This window comes from Salvia miltiorrhiza, chromosome 4 (assembly GCF_028751815.1).
Source record: "Salvia miltiorrhiza cultivar Shanhuang (shh) chromosome 4, IMPLAD_Smil_shh, whole genome shotgun sequence".
Taxonomy (NCBI): domain Eukaryota; kingdom Viridiplantae; phylum Streptophyta; class Magnoliopsida; order Lamiales; family Lamiaceae; genus Salvia; species Salvia miltiorrhiza.
Genome location: NC_080390.1, coordinates 37,069,353 through 37,087,431, shown reverse-complemented (window position 1 = coordinate 37,087,431; position 18,079 = coordinate 37,069,353). Strand labels below are relative to the sequence as shown.

The window sequence follows — 18,079 nt, the reverse complement described above, 5'->3', positions numbered from 1 at the left end:
ATATACGAAGGATAATACTGAATCTCCATATTTCTTAGAAAGAATTGAAGGAGACATTTATGGACCTATACATCCACCTTGTGGACCTTTTCGATAATTTATGGTATTAATTAATGCCTTTTATAGATGGTCCCATGTATGCTTGCTTTCTACTAGAAATGCAACATTTGCTAGACTACTTGCTCAAATCATAAAATTAAGAGCTCAATTCCCAGACAATTCAATTAAAAGAATTCGTCTTGATAATGCTGGTGAGTTTACATCTCAAGCATTTGATAACTATTGTATGGCTATTGGAATTGAGATTGAACATCCAGTAGCTCATGTCCATACTCAAAATGGTTTAGCGGAATCATTTATTAAACGTCTTTAAATTATTGCTAGACCATTACTTATGAAATCAAAACTACCAACTACTGTTTGGGGTCATGCCATATTACATGCTGCAACATTAGTTCGACTAAGGCCATCAGCAAATCATGAATACTCCCCAATGCAAATTATATTTGGCTGAGAACCTGATGTTTCTCACTTACGAACTTTTGGTTGCGCGGTTCAAGTCACAATTGCACTCCCACAACGTACAAAAATGGGTCCCCAACGAAGACTTGGGATATATGTTGGATTTGATTCACCATCGATTATAAGGTATCTAGAACCTTTAACAGGTGATTTATTTACTGCACGTTTTGCAGATTGTCATTTAGATGAAATGACATTTCCAACATTAGGAGGAATAAATCTACATCCAGAAAAGCACAAGGAAATCTCTTGAAATGAGAAAAACTTATCACATTTTGATTCTAGAACAAATCAATGTGAACAAGAAAATGAAAAGATCATTCATTTGCAAAATATTGCAAATCAAATTCCTGATGCTTTTGTAGATACAAGAAAAGTGACACAATCTCACATACATGCTGCAAATACTCTAGCTAAAATTGATGTCCCTGAAGGACAAATAGCTTTGGCAGCAAATGAGTCCAAAATTCGTCAAAAACGTGGTCGACCAGTTGGTTCCAAAGATTCTATGCCTAGAAAAAAGAAAGGGGCAAGATATAAACCAAACAATGACGAAAACGACTAATCAATCAAATGAAAGTGATGTAATTCCTAAAGAATTACAAGTATCTGAAAATCATGAGATCTCAATAAATTATTTACATCAGATACTAGGGAGAGAAAATATCATTGTTGATGATATATTTGCCTTTCATATAGCTCTTGAAGTTTTAAATATCAGGATCCTGAACATACATCTGTTGCTAAATGCAAACAGAGACTTGATTGGCCAAAGTGAAAAGAAGCTATAGAAAGGGAATTAAATTCCTGTGATAACCGGAAAGTATTTGGGCCTATAGCCTTAACTCCGGAATCTAAAATCCCTGTTGGATATAGATGGATTTTTGTTAGAAAGAGAAACGAGAAAAATGAAGTTACGAGATATAGAGCAAGACTCGTAGCACAAGGTTTCTCACAAAAACCAGGAATTGATTATGAGGAAACATACTCTCCAGTAATGGACGCTATTACTTTTAGATTTTTGATTAGTCTGGCTGTGTCACAAAGGCTTGATATGCGCCTTATGGATGTAGTGACTGCTTATCTATATGGGTCATTAGATACTGACATATATATGAAAATTCCTGAAGGATTTAAAATGCCTGAAGGATTTCAGTCACAACCTAAAAGCATGTATTTAATTAAACTGCAAAAATCGTTGTATGGGTTGAAACAGTCTGGTCGTATGTGGTACAATAGACTGAGCGAGTATCTTTTGAAAGAAGGATACAAGAATGATGATATCTGCCCTTGTGTTTTCATTAAGAAAACCGAAAGTGGATTTGCAATCATAGCAGTTTATGTTGATGATTTAAATTTAATTGGGACTCCTGAAGAGCTCAATAAAACTGCTGAATATTTGAAGAAAGAATTTGAGATGAAAGATTTGGGAAAGACAAAGTTTTGTCTTGGTTTGCAAATGGAACGTATCCGTGGAGGTACGTTTATCCATCAATCCACATATACAGAAAAAGTGTTAAAACGCTTCTATATGGATAATGCACATCCATTAGCATCACCAATGGTCGTTAGATCTCTTGATACTAAGAAAGATCCATTTCGACCAATTGAAGAGGGTGAAACGATACTTGGTCCTGAAGTACCATATCTAAGTGCAATTGGAGCATTGACTTATCTGGCTAATAATACTAGACCAGATATAGCTTTTTCTGTTAATCTTCTAGCAAGATTTAGCTCTGCACCCACTTTGAGACATTGGAATGGTGTTAAGCACATTCTACGTTATCTAAAGGGTACCATTGACCTTGGATTATATTATCAAGAAAATTCTGATAATACTCTAGTGGGGTATTCGGATGCAGGATTTTTATCCGATCCACATGAAGCTAAGTCACAAACTGGATATATTTTCACATGTGGTGGAACTGCTATATCATGGAAGTCTGTGAAACAAACCTTGACTGCAACATCCTCAAATCATTCTGAAATCATTGCAATCCACGAAACAAGTCGAGAATGTGTATGGTTGAGAAATGTGACGAGTCATATCCAAGAGTCGTGCGGGTTAGCTTCATCAAAGGCCAAACCAACTGTTTTATATGAAGACAATGCTGATTGCATCGCGCAACTCAAGGAAGGATACATCAAAGGAGATAGGACGAAGCATATTTTTCCAAAGCTCTTCTACACACACGACCTTCAAAAGGGTTACGATATCGACGTGCAACAAATTCGCTCAAGTGAAAATCTGGCGGACTTATTCACCAAGGCATTACCAACATCGACATTCAGAAAGTTGGTACACGAGATCGGCATACGTCGACTCAAAGATATTCAATGATCTCAAGTTCAGGGGAAGCAATTGTACTCTTTTTCCTTCGACTAGGTTTTGTCCCATTGGGTTTTCCTAGCAAGGTTTTAATGAGGCAACATTTTTTAGGGATTGGTCAATCAAGGGGAAGTGTTGTAAATATATCTTCTAGATATATCTTATGTGTGTTGACCAAGAAACCTAGAGGGAGAATAACACTTGACATCTTCAAGCCACCGGAGTTGACTGTCCTCCGTTCACACCGGACATGTGTGAACGTTCACACTTGGTTTAACACCTATAAATATGGGTGTGTTGTGAACTTCATTATAACGATATTCGTATTCTCTACTATATTCTCTCGCTTCTCTCTAGTTTATAACATATCTCCCTTTAAACCTCTTATTTCTTTTTCTTCATTTTCTACAAAAGAGATCATCTTTCTTTTCACCTTTTCACTTCAAGGAGGTGAAAATGAATAATAAGAAATGGTGAAATTTTAGAAAAAGAAGGATTTAAAGAGATATTTTTTTGTCCCTCATTTTTTCTCATGAAAAAAATTACTATAATCAAAGAAAATACGCCCTAATGATAAAATTACTTTAGGCAATTCATCCAAGTTCTTCAGTCAATTATCTGGTCCTCGTTGTTCAATCAAAGGGCGTTCTACAGATGGTATATTCTTCCTAAATGACTTTAATTAGATTTTATTATCACAATTAATATTTAATTATGAGAATTGTCCTTTGACGATATTCAGACTAGGGTGATGAACGGGTCGAGTATGGGATAACCGTATCCAAAATTCAGGTACACGTACTCAAAATTTAGCATTTATGTTACTTGTACTCGAACCCAAATGTTATTCGGTTACAGATTAAATGGGACGATTATATGGGTCGGTTAAACGGGTAACCGAAATACCATTAAAAAAAGTTAGCTATATTAGATGGTAGCTATTTAGTAGAACTTATTTAATTAATTCACCTTCATGATTCCTCGTGCGGTGATGCTATGAACAAGTTGATGATTTCATTGAGTTGAGTTAATATTTTAATAGAGTTTAATAGTTTATTATTGATTGTTATATTATACTTTGAGTATTTATAAGTTTATTTAATTATCAATTTTTAAATTGATACATTTCATTTCACGTAAAGTTGTAGTTATATTATAAATATCAAATTAAATATATTTATATTAATAAAATTATATTTTATAATTTTAAAATTAATTAAATTGGTTAGACGGGTATACCCGATCGGTTATCGGGGTATCTCCGATAACCAAAAAATCTCAATACTCATATTTATAACCATACCATTTAGTCAAATATCGGGTATCAGTTACCCGATAACCGACGGATTTCGATTCGATTTGGATATAACTAATACTCGATATCCAAATAAGCTGCCCTAATTCAGATGGTGACCATTAATAAAAATCAAAATTCAAGATATACAATTTTCTATAATTTTGAATGTTTAATTTTTATTTTTGATTTAAAATAACTCTTGTTTTTAATTTAAATAAAACTCGGCAGCATTTCGCTTATAAGTAAAATTACTTTCATGCTTCTGCTTAAAAAAATTTTACTTTCATGCTCACATTTATCTCCCAACTAGACGAGTCTTGAATCGTCAAAGCGTGAATTTAAAATAATTTCCTACATACGTTTCAATCAAATGTTCAACCATCATATAATTTTTTTTGGACAATTATTATTATTATTATTAATGTAAGATTTCTTCTTAGTTTGAGGTACTACATGTAGGGATGTCAATCTAACCCGAAACTCGTGGGTTGGTCCGATTAACCCGTCGTCTAAGAGGGTTAAGGTTGAATATTTTCAACCCGATAAAAGTTACAACCCGATTAGCCCGTAACCGAATAGCCCGGCACCCGATAGGGTCGGCCCGACTAATCCGATGGGCTAGCCCGAAACCGGAATACTTAATATTGAATATTTAGATATAAAAACAAAAAAATGACAAAATATTATAAAGTCTCATCATTTCACTTTTCTGTATTTTTTAGATGCTTTGATTCTATGAATTCAAACTATTGTTGGATATTTTATTATTTTTTCGTTAACAAAGTTGAACATTTTATTGCTACCAACTTATTTTATATGTTATGTAATCTTGATGTTTTTTCAATATCTTATATTTTTGCATTTCATGCTTGCTATATAATTTATATCTTTGATTTCTATGTATATTTTATACATTATACATTAGATCATTAAAAATAATAAAATACAAATGATTATTTTATTTTTACGCATTTAAGCCGACTAGCCCGATGGACTAGCCCGAAACTATAACGTTTAAGGTTAGGGTTGAAAATTTATAACCCGATAAAATCCTCAGCCCGATTATCCCGCACCCGATTAACCCGAAACCCGATAGGGCTTGCCCGAAACCCGGTGGGCTGGTCCGATTGACATTCCCATGGGCCATGGCATCTTCGGCATCTTCTATTCTTATTTATCTAAATTATCCTTTTATCCCTTTTTAATTTTATATTTTAATTCTAATAATTATTAGTATTAAATTCACGTCGCCGTCAAATATTCACATTTACTCATATAGTCACAAAAGATTTCATGAAATATTTAGCGAAAGTATACAAGTTTAGGGCATTTTCAAGGGACACTATAAATAAGCAGCCACCACCACTTGTATTAAGTGGAACTCATTTCGAACGGGCGCATACCACCAAATTGAGTAGGAGCCAACAGTTTCCAGTCAAGTGCAGCAGAAATGACAATTCCCGGCAAGTTCTGCTGAAATAGAAATTTTATAAAAAGAAAAGAAAAAAGAGAGAGCAGAGACAAAGGAAACAAGCAAAAGCACCCGCAAGAAACCCCGGGTAACCAAAAAAAGAAACCAAGACTAAGAGAACATTTTAAGAGGGTTGTCCTCGTCTAAAACATCGTCATCTTCATCGTCCAACATATCGCCCCATTTTTTAGAGGCCACAACCGACATAGCATGGGCTGCATCGGTAGAGTTAGAGGAGTTGATCACAAAGTTTTGCAGAATCTGTCCTCTAGACTGAGCATACTTCACTTTATTCAGGAACTCCACAGGCGAAGAAGTGTCAAGACCTGGGCCCTGCATATCATCACGACGTGCTGAGTTTTGGAAATCCGAGGACATGCCATTCATTATGATACGACGGAGCCTGTGCTTGATAGAAGAATCAGAAACTCTCCCCTTCTTGTTGATAGCCCCTTTCGGATGCCCTCGTCTACGAGAAATGGGTCCTGTCGTCCCAGTCAAAGTTAGCAAATCGTTGTTGTCAGTCATCACAGCAAGCGGCTGAACAACCAAAGGTGCAGAAGTCCTCTCGTGTTCCTGGTCCACTACCTCAATTTGGCTCTTTTCGTCATCTGACTCAAGCTGTTCCATATCCTTTCTATCCTGATTGTCCTGATAGATGCAAGCATCTGAAGCTCGGCCTCCATCAGATGGCGGCTTTTCCATGTTATCATCACAAACAAGTCTATGTTCATCTTGCAACTCTAGAGAAACCAACACAGCAAAGGGATTGGATGAGGTAGGAGAGTCTGAAGAAGAGTTCAGTTTCTGTCCAACCTCAGCAAAAGCCTTTCCAGCCCTTGCTGGAGATTCCTGATTTCCGGTGTAGGGACGAGGATGAACCCTGTGGTCATCTACCTTGGACTGACCACGTTCCCGGCCCTGATGTTCCGTAAAGCCCTCCTCGGTCGTGTTTGTTTTCCTCCTTCTGCATTCGTTAGAAACATGTCCCACAACCTTGCAAACCGAGCAGTAATAAGGCAAATTCTCATATACAAACTTGACAGTAAAATCAATGTCGCCACACTTAATATCTAAAGCCTCAGGAATATTAGCCGAAACATCTAACTCAACAAGAATTCTAGCAAAGTGACCCACATGAGCCTGTGCAGACTGACCATCAATCAAGATAGGCGTACCCACTTCTCGTGCGACCCCGGAAAGAACCTCTGGGTGCCAATATTCATGTGGCAAGTTAAAGATTCTAATCCATACGTGAACAAGGGTTGAATTCGCTTTGTAGGGATCAAAATTCGGCACCCAAGCCTGGAGATGGAGTATACCTGAGCGTAGACGCCAAGTCATTTTAGCGAAGGCCGCTGCCCTATCCTCGTCGGTGGCGAAATTAAAAGTGAAGTAACCTTTTCCGAGAGGATGAATCGACCAACCAACAGACGGTTTCCAAAGCTGCTGAAGTTCCTGCCAAAGATCCGCTGCAAACCGAGGTGACTCACCTTTGCGGAGGATCAGCCGGCCGTGAACCGCATGGGCGAAACGCCGGACTTGTCGTTGGTGGAAAGAAGGCTCTAAAACAAGGCAACGTTTGAGATCCACCAACTCTGGCCGGAGGATTGTAAAGTCATGAGCGGGGACGTCCCTAGGCTTGGAAACTTGCTCTATCGGACTGCCATCCCTAGCTTTCAGTTTATCTGCAAAAGAGACCGGCGACACCTTCGAAGCAGACGGTGGACTGACCACATTCGGATGGGCAGTCCCGATCGAGCGAGGTGGGATCAGGCCCTTAGGACCATCGGCCTGAGTAGAGACACCGACAGTATGGGCAGTCATCACCGCAGCGATTTCCGGGAACGAAACATCAGCAGTAGCTCTAGCATTCTCCGCCGAACTATCTGTGACAGTGATGCTCGGAGGCATCGTGATCCCAGACTCGGGGAAGAGAAGCGCCGTCATTACTGTCGTAGAGTTCATTGTCGTCTGATCAGTAGTGGTGAAATCCCTAGTAGAACTGTGGAGTGGCGATGATGATCGACTGACAGGAGCAAAGTTATTAGACACAATCAGGTAATTTTGGAGGGGAGGCTGGAGCGATGCCATTTCTCACAAACGGAGGCAATCTGTGACGACGTCGCCGCTTTCCTTCGACGCAGCTTTGAGCCGCGAACGTCGAGGCCGCGCGACGTCGATGGCGTCGCTTCTCTCAAGCTGCGGTGAGGTTGCTCCGAGCGCCGGGCTGACGGGCACAGCAGCAGCGAACTGAGACGGCCGGTGTGCAGCGAGCAACGCCGGGCTGGTGGCGCGGCGAACTCGCTGCTGCCCGGCGATGAGGCGGGAGCACCGCTGCTGGACGACTGCTGCTGGATCGGCGATGAGGCTGTATCTCCTGCTGGATTTCTCGAGCTCCGCCACGCCGAGCTCCGGACTGGAGGCGCTGCTTGAAAAGTCGTCGCTGAACAGTAAATGTTCGACTGCTGCTTGATCTCTCCGCCACGCCGAGCTCCGACTGGAGGCGCTGCTGGATCGGCGATGAGTCGGATCGGGCGGATCGGCGATAGGCGAAACGCCTGCGTGCGAAGTCGCTGAGTTCTGGGAAATCAGATGGGCGATGGGAAATCAGATGGGCGGAAATCAGATCGGCGATGGGCGAAACATCTGATCGGCGATGGGAAATCAAATCAGATCGGCGATGGGAAATCAAATCAGATCGGCGATGGAAAAACCATCTCCACAAAATTCTGAATAAAATTTTCCAATTCCCGGCAAGTTCCTTTTCACCGCTATATTACATTCTTTTTTCCTTTTTTTTTCTTTCTATTTTTTTATTTCTAGAAATATGTTTATTGTTTATCTAGTTTAATTTGTAAAAATTATTTCATTAGCTGTTATATATTTTTTGTATTTTCAAAACCTAAAAGACATTATACAAAATTTTAAAATGCAATAAATAAATTACAATATCAAACACAATACAAAATTACAACAACATAAAATTACAATAATATTAAATTAATAATACAATAAACTCCAGTAAGATCAAAACCGCTTAACAATACAATCAAACTAGTAAAGTCCAAGATCACTTTCAGATCTGCCGCTTCTAGATTCTCCAAAATCTTAAAATTGTCCCCAAATAAATTAAAATTGTCCAATAGGCTCGTATGCAGGTCACAGTTGATGTCCAACTATTATTCTTGAAATTGTTGCTAATTATTTCATTTGGATATGACATGCATTTTTTGAGATGCTAGGATACGATAATGTAACGACCAGAATCCAGACTTGACGGATGTCCTCACAAACCAACACAACTCTTTTCTACCGTGTTTTGTCCTTACTCGCATGCTCCCTAAGAAACTTTCCAGATGGTCAACCATCATGTAATTCCTCCAAGCCAAGCACGTTCAACCTTGGAGTTTCTTCCACGTGATCACCAGAAAAGAAGATGCATCTTGTTGATATGAGTAACACCTATCAAATCATTTAAACTCTCCTCGAATAAGCAGTCTCATACATGCATATTCTTGGAATCTCTCTCCGTCTGGTGTGTTTCGGTTCGTTCATGTACCCCTCTGCTTCGAAGGCTTAACATGAGTCGCTTTTTTTCCGTGTCTTGTGCACCAACGATCACTCCTTACTTGTGCCTAGATGTCACATATAACGATATTAATGTGCTGGAAAGATCTCATCTTTTTAATGACTTCGCTAGAGGTATCCCTCAACCCGCACATTATGTTATACAAGGAAAATAGTATAATGTGAGTTATTATTTAGCCGATGGAATATATCACGTGGTCCACACTTGTATAAACTATTTACGAACCACATTCTACAAAAAAGAAAAAAATAATGTATTTTGAAAAAAGATAAGAATCGTACAGAAATATGTGGAGCTTGCATTGAGGGTTCTTCAAAAAAGAAACATTTGCACTATATAACGAAAGTGTGTATTATTATGCATAAAATGACTGTTGAGGATAAACGTGACATGTCTGACCCATTGCAAGTGTAAGAGAAGTGTCAACTTCAAATGTTGAAACTCTGCCAAATGAAACAAGTTATTTTAAAAAATTTCTTAAACGCTATAAAAAATCAAAGATAAAACAACTCACTTTGCACTTTGTGATACATTATTTGATCACATGTGGGAGAAATTTTCTAATTTAGTTTGTTATTATCAAGTAATTTAATTGTCAAGTATTATGTAATGTTTAATTCTAAGAAAAAGTATTATGCAATGTTAGTTTTATATTGTTGAAATAAATTAATCGTTCAATGATATTTAAAGAATGAAAATTTAAAATGTCATACTCCTTAAGTTGTATATAAAAAGTGTCATCTTTTATAAACATAAGCAATCTATGCCGAAGACTTAAATATTCTTGTTGATGGCTTTGCCAGATTATTTAATTGGGTGGCCAAATCATTTGATCGGGTGGCCAGATCATCTAGTTACCTGGTAAAATGATCTGGCCGCTCGGACAACTAGATGATCTAGCCACCGCTTAGATTAACTCTTGACTAATAGCTGTCAAATCGTTCTTTTTTAAAAAATTTCCTTACATATTTCTGATTGATAGCTCTCAAAGTGATCACATGTGTAGACTTTTTTCATAAAAAACCAAGCAAAGTCATCAATATCGAAGAGTAAAATAACTTATTCACTCAAGCTTGGGCATAAAATGTTAAGTTTATAAAGTAGGATATTTTTTTCACATACAACTTAAGGAATATGATATTTTTGCCTATTAACACATATTTAAATATAGCATTGTATTAAATAATTTTTCTTTAAAATATTTAAATTAAATTATATTTAATTATAACTAAATATAATTTAGCAGGTCAGCATCACATACAAGGTTTGGTAGTCTATTTCAACCACAAAGTCCTTATTGGTTCCCATCGAGTGCATATTGGTGTATGAGAGAGAGGGAGATGGGAGAATACACCAATTACAACATTTTCGTTTCTTGAACAAAGGTGTGTCTAAGAATAGGTTTAGCTGATAATGAGTCAACTGAGTTTAACCTCAATCAACTAATTGGTAGTATGATTGGGGTTCAGAAAATCCTACTCATAGTAAGTGATCAGTCAACAATCCTACTGACAGCAGTTCATCTGATAAGTTGGACTACTAACTGATGTGCGTGTTGAATGGGGTGGTTTGAGAAAGCTCGCTTTATTAAAATCTCTTTTAGTCAACAGAAAGGCTTAAACACATAATTGAACACAAATATGTATATATACATAAACACAAATATGTCGCATAGTCCTATGCATATACATAAACATATATATACATAACGTGACACACAAATATGCATAGCACTATGCGACCCATCAGGTGACCAGCGACGAGAGGCACATGACGGGTAATATATTTTCATGCATATTTATATCCAATGTTAATGCATATATGTGTTTACCTTTATGAATATTTGTGTTCAATAATCTACATAACTATAGCGGCGACGAGCAGTAGCGAGAGGTACCAAAGGGGTTTATCATGTATATTTCTATCAAACATTATGCATATTTGTGTTTATGTATATATACATTGTTCAATTATATGTATAATTTTGACGTGGGAAAAAATTAATTTTCGACCAAAATTTTTTTTTTTATTTATTTTATTTTATTTTTAATTTTCAAAATTTTATTTCTATTTTACACCTAACGCGCCACGTACATACGTTGTGTGGTCCATATTTTAAATTTATATACTATGATAAGGGGTGGATCTACATAATCGGCTGCCTATGCATATAGTAAATTTGATTTTACGAATGTTAATTTGTCCTTCTAAATTTGTTCTTAAATATAAAATGATAATTTCGTTTGTTCATTCTTAAAATTCTAACTTCATTTCTAGCTACTTTAGAAAAAAATAAATGCTCATTAATTTTAGTTTGATAAGCTTCTTGAATAGTCGTGCTTCTTATCGAACAAATACTCATCCTAAAACAAACAGCACTCGACAAGCTGTATGAAATTTGAAATATTAAAGATGTAACATCAACAAAAGCCTATCAACTTCTAGCATGGAAATGTTACATAATCGTCGTCATATGTTTGTCGATGCGCCGTGAAACTATATGATCCAAAATAAGGAATGCACACAAACAACGAAATGTTTTTAATTGATATTAAGGAGAATATCTTTACAAAATATCTGCCAATCAACTAGTTTGACATTGTCCCCAAGGGGACACCAAGCGGTGCGACCTCCTGTGTGTGAACAGTGAGGTCCCGGGTTCAAACCCCACTGCTCCCCCTCCCCAACCCCCCCAAGTAAAAAAAAAACTAGTTTGACATTATTTTAGCATAAATTAAATTAAAGAAAAGTCTCGTCTGTTTATGTTGTACACAAATATAAATACTGATAATAATGTCTACAATAATTTTTTTTTCACTATGCAAATTAACATATTGTGTGGAGTGAAAATTGAGGCGAGCCGATGGTTTTTCCTCGGGGAAACCAACTATAGATATTCCTATAAATAAGATCACAACTCATTGATCGCAAACACAAATCTCACTATATACACACAACAACCTCACAATTCTAAGCTAAGATCAAATGGCTAATTACAGTAAGGCAACGACTTTTCTTAGTGTTGCAGCTCTTCTTTTAGTGCATGTTGCCGAAAGTCGAGAGCTTTCCAAATGTAAGATTCTTTTACTTTTTCTTTTTTAAATTACCACATAAAGCGGGAAAAATACTACACCGCACACAGACGAGATTGAACTCAAGACCTCTCAGAAATGAGAGTCTTTGGGTGCCTCAGTTGTGGCACTTGAGTTATGTCTTATTGGCAAAATTTGAATATTATTACTTGAACAATTAATTAATTATGCATTATTAATTGCTCAGAACTCGAATATATTTGTGAGTCCTTTCTAACTAGTTAAGTATAAACTAGGTGCTTTTGATTAGGTGCTTTTGGTTCAAGTGTATATATTGAGTAGAGAAAGTAATATTTGTCGTAATTAATATAGCACACTACAAAAAAACCGGAGATTACCGGCGGCGTTTTGCCGTCGGTAATAAGGGGATGGCCGCCGGAAATTAGTCTACCGGGGGCATTACCGGCGGCGTCTCGCCGCCGGTAATTTTCTCGTCGGTAACACTATTACCGGCGGCAAAACACGCTGCCGGTAATTAACGACGGTAGGTCCCGCCGTTATTTGTCCTCGGCGAAAGGCGGAGAAATGGCGGGGGTTTGCCGCCGGTGATAGTCACCGGACGGCGGCGGTGAATATCACCGGTAATTGTTGCACTTACCGGCGGTAAAATGCCGCTGCTAATTACCGGCGGGAAAATACCGCCGGTAATTTTTTTTTTGTAATTTAATTAATTTATTTATTATTTATTATTTATTATTTAGACGAACTTCCCAGTCGGTCACCCATCTTAGTTGTGCTCTAAGTCAAGCACGCTTAACTTTGAAGTTCCTTTCGAATGGTCACCAGTACAGAACACTCGTATTATTGATATATAGAGTACCTATTAATTCATTTAAAGTCTAATTCAATATACAAAATCATATATATATATATATATATATTCATAACCTTATAATATATCAAGATGATATCGATGAGACGCTGTTAATCACGGATCGAACTCATTTTTGTCTTTATGTCGCAAAAGTATTTATTTATTAATTTATTATTATTATTAATTAATTAATTAATTAATTTTTTTTAATCAATATAGTTTATATACTCCATTAGTATTTTATGATGATAATTATTGTATTTTGAATTTATTTCCATTCGTCGTTATTTTGAATTTATTACTTTGTTACGAATTAATTGTAATGTTGTTTGAAAACATGAAATTAATAGTTGCTCAACATAACATATATTATTAAATTGAGGTTTTTTATAAAAGAAAAAGGAAAAAGATCTCAACATAACATATATAAATGTAAAAAGAAAGTGCAAGTGTAATTTTGTTCCTAAACATAGTTCAGACAAATAGTTCCAAAACATGAATTAATTACATAGTCCAAAACATTAAATTAATAGTTCCAAAATATAAAGTGCTGCTCAAGGTAGCTGACCCGACCGCCTCATGAACGCCTCGATTTCAGCCATACGCTGCTGGAGGGCCTCACGTTCTGCTTGTTCGGCCAGTAGGCGCTCTTCAAGCGTGGAGATCCGTGTCTCATACATCTGCTGAGACATCATGGAAGTGCCTGTGCTTTGAGAAGACCCCCTACTAACCTGGCTCCTACCGGCACTTCCAGTGCCGTAGAGCCGGGACCTGTCGGGCCGTACGACCTCCAAGTAGATCTCAGGCAGCCGGTCCTCTCGCCCAGTCTCAACAGCAATGCGACGAATCTCCGCCTAATTCAGACATAACAATTGAAAATTGTATTAAAATAAATACATTTCACTATGAATTACTAATATTTGATTAAACTAATTAACCGCTTACATCAATGTCCGCATCCCTCTGTGACAGAAAAGATCCATCCTCGCGCATGTGGAGGCGGAGGAAAGTGCTATAGTTCTGTGCAGTCAGGGGGAGTCCAGTGTCCAAGCTCTGTCCATGCATGCATATACACAAGTTATTATTTGCGATATTATATATATATATATATATATATATATATATATATACTTATGAATTTATTTGATAATTACTAACCAGACTCTGCTGCAGGACACGAGTGGACCGAGACCCTCCCACGTGCCTGCTGATCCCAGTACCGGGTCCATCGGGCTCAGACATCCGGTTCGCACGTGCTCGCTCGAAAACGGCCTTAACAGCCTCCTGACTCCAGTATGCCTTGAGTCCTGTCCAGAATTCGGCAGACATCCAGACGGGTCTATCCATCTCCCGACCTGCATCGGTATGAGCCCTGAGCAGCCTCATGAATTGAGTCATCCAGGATAACTGTGAGTAAGTGTCACAGCCTGGGTACAATGGATTATCGGCCGCGTTCAACATGTCGTAAATCTGTTGAGCATCAGGATTGGGCGGCTCCTCCAGATTTGACACATCTTGATAATTACTAGGTCCAGCATGATCATGCACCATCATTTCATAGTTATTGTATGACCCATCATCCTCATCCATTACTTGGTAATTACTAGGTCCAGCATGTTCTGTCGCCATATACATCGGTGCTTCCCCGTGATAAACCCAAGTTGTGTAATTGTGGACAAATCCACGCCTAGTAACATGTTTTCTGACTGTAGGTACAGATAAAAAGGCTTCATTGTTACACTTCTTACATGGGCACCTAATGTTACCTACTTCATCTGTATACGCCGTTTGATTTATCACATAATCAAGGAAACTCTCCAGCCCCGTTTCAAATGCAGAACGATCATTGTATCTCGCATACATCCACATGCGATTATCACTCATTCTTGCAAATTCTAATTGAGAAAAATAAATAAAATATCATAAATTACTTGAATCAAACGAAATTTCGACAGCATAACCACACTATCCTAACTACCAAGTGCTCGACTCTACCAGCAGCTATAGTGACCATAGTGGTCCTAATTTACTAAGCCTATACTAGGTCTACCCGACCCCCCAATGTCGAAGCAATATACAATACATATAAAGCAATAAAAAATAAAGTTTGAAATTTAAAACAATCATTTGTTGGGAGAAGATCCTTAAGAAATAATCAATTTCTATCCCCAAGGGAGAAGATCCTTAAGAAATTGATTAAATCTATCCCACAATATATAATATCATATCATTTCATGATAAACACATACGTAGCATACTTAAAATTCAATTAATCATACTTTATTTAACAAAATTATTTAACATAAATAAATCTCTAACAAATTCATACTTAAAATTAATCATGCTTTATAATTAATCAAACTCCAACTAATTATTAATTTGATTGTAAAAACAAATTTCAATATAATTTAACTAATTAAAATTAATCACACTTCACATATTATAAATTAATTAAAATTAATCAAATTAACATTAATTAGATTCTAACAAAATAATATTAAAAAACAAATTTTAAATTAATTAATCATACTTCAAATATTATAAATTAATTAAAATTAATCTAATTAATATTAATTTTAATCTAACAAAATAATTAATAAATAAATCAAATAATTAACGAGAACGAAAGCGTACGGTAGTGGTCGGCGGCGGAGCGGTGGCGATGGCGGTGTCGGCAACGGCGCGGCGTCGTTTAACTAATTAAATGTTAAAGAAATAAATTAATTAAATGTGAAAGTGAGAGATAAAGAGAAAGAGAGAGAAATAATACCTGCAGGGGTGGCTGGCCGGCGGCGGTGGACTGACTGCGGCGGCGGCTGGCAGTCGGCGGCGGCTGCTGGGTCGGCGAGGAGGCGCGGCAGGGGGCAGGGAGAAGGGTTTGAGGGCTGCGCGTGATTGCTGTGAAAGAAAAGGGGATCTGAAGTCGTTTTTTATTTAAAGAATTACCGGCGGCATTTTGCCGCCGCTAATTAACGCCGGCAATGCCGCCGTTAATCAACAATTTTTTTAAAATTAAAGTTAAATTAAATTAATTTGAAATTACCGGCGGCGAGCCGCCTCTAATTACCGGCGGTGATAATGTCGCCGGTAATACCGCCGTTAAAGAAAAAAACCGACCCACCTTCTTTCGGCGTCGTTGGGCCGCCGATAATTACTGCCGCCGGTAATTTCCCCGGTAATACTCGGTTTTTTTGTAGTGGCAGCTGACGGCAAGGCAAAACAATTTGTAATATGTAGGGAGGTGTATGGAGTAGTAAGTGGCGACACTTGCTTCGGCATCACAAAAGCCTTCAATCTCACAATTGATTTCTTCACTGCCATGAATCCCAACCTCGACTGCGACAAAATCTTCGTTTCTCAATGGCTTTGTGTCGATGGCCTCGCTTTCTCTGCTTGATATATATATATATATATATATATATATAGGGAGAGGTTCAAGAAGGAACCATAAATAAAAAAAGAACGGAGAACCATTTTCAGCCATTCGATCATCAAGATCTACGGTGGATGCATCATCTTGTTGGATGAATATTGAACCTGGGTTCGAATCTTGAAGGGAGCAATTTTTTTTATTTTTTTGAGTGCATTAATTTTAACAGCGAATGCATTAATTTTTACAGTGAATGCATTAGATTTGATGGTTCTCTCGTTCTCACAAATAATATAGTTCTCTCTAGAACCACACCCTATATATATAGGGGGCCGCTCCAATGAGACCCCCTAACTTTAGTGAGATCTAAGGCACGATCTGGTGCGTTTATTTTATCAATCCTATGGCTGATATTGTATCTGGAGGGTGATTTTTTTTCGCAGGGTTTGAATCCTGGAGGGAGCAGAATATTTTAAATTTTGTTATTCATCAATATATACTGCATTGTTCATCAGTATATACGGCCCTATTCATCAGTATATAGGCCTTATTCATTACGAATTTTTTAAATTTTATTTTTCATCAATATATACATCTTGTTCATTAGATATACGTTTTGTTCATTAATATTATATGTCTTATTCATTATAATCATGTTACACGAAAAATAGGGGGTCTGATTGGAGCGCGCCCCTATATATATATATATATATATATATATATATATATATATATATATATGTGTGTGTGTGTGTGTGTGTGATTTTCAACAATAAAAGTCTTTTGAATTTTTAAGTTAACTATGTCTGGGTAGGCCACCCCAAGGGACTGAATAATTAAGTTGTGTTGTTTATTTATAATATGTTATTTTAAGATGTCAATGTGTTTTCTTTATTTGCTAAACTTGAACAGGATCTGTTCTATAGGCTCGTACCTCTGTATCCTTGATTTCTAAGGAGACAGGAAACCATGTCTGGTGGATGACCTCTGGCTGCTCGACCAGAGCGTGACTAACAGCACCTAGGGGCTCGACCTTGCTGGTGCCGTAGATGATCGTTCTTCGTTGGCTTCGGCTGGCCGAGATGGTCTTGCAGCTGTCTGACAGACTCTTAACCCCACATCTTTTGGTACAACAAAAGAAATATCGCAATCGAGAGGGCGTGCCCATGAGCAGTATGAAATTTCTCTATCTTGACCGCAAATCCTGACGACTCGTCAAACCGCGCGGTGTTTTCTGGCGATCGCCGAATACTTCCACCGCCTCCGTGCCCTCAGCTCGCTCTGGGTGGTGCGCCCTCGATCGGAAAGTTCGTCGCTGGGGAGCAGGCGACCTGCACGCGATCTGCACGCAGCCGATCTGCACGCAGCCGCGGCCACCACTGCTCGCCACCGTCGCCGCTGCTCGCCTCCGCCGCTGATTGGTGTCGACTCGCTGCTTCATTGAGATCTGGGTGTCGACTCAGCGGCGTCTGGATTTCATCGTCCACCGCTGCCTCCGTCAAGCTCATCCACGAGAAAACCTCCTCCGGATGCGACCGAAGCTGGTTCTCGTCCTCTCTCTCCGATCGAAAACACTTGTAAGCTTGAAAATC

The 18,079-nt window shown here is 38.0% G+C and overlaps 1 non-coding gene across 1 annotated transcript; it reads left to right on the top strand.

Annotated features, from left to right (window-relative positions):
* The first annotated feature begins 17,382 nt into the window (after window positions 1-17,382).
* Window positions 17,383-17,595, top strand: LOC131024011 (small nucleolar RNA U3). Its single transcript, XR_009101608.1, has one exon. It is a non-coding gene; the product is annotated as a small nucleolar RNA U3 (small nucleolar RNA).
* Window positions 17,596-18,079: the final 484 nt, after the last annotated feature.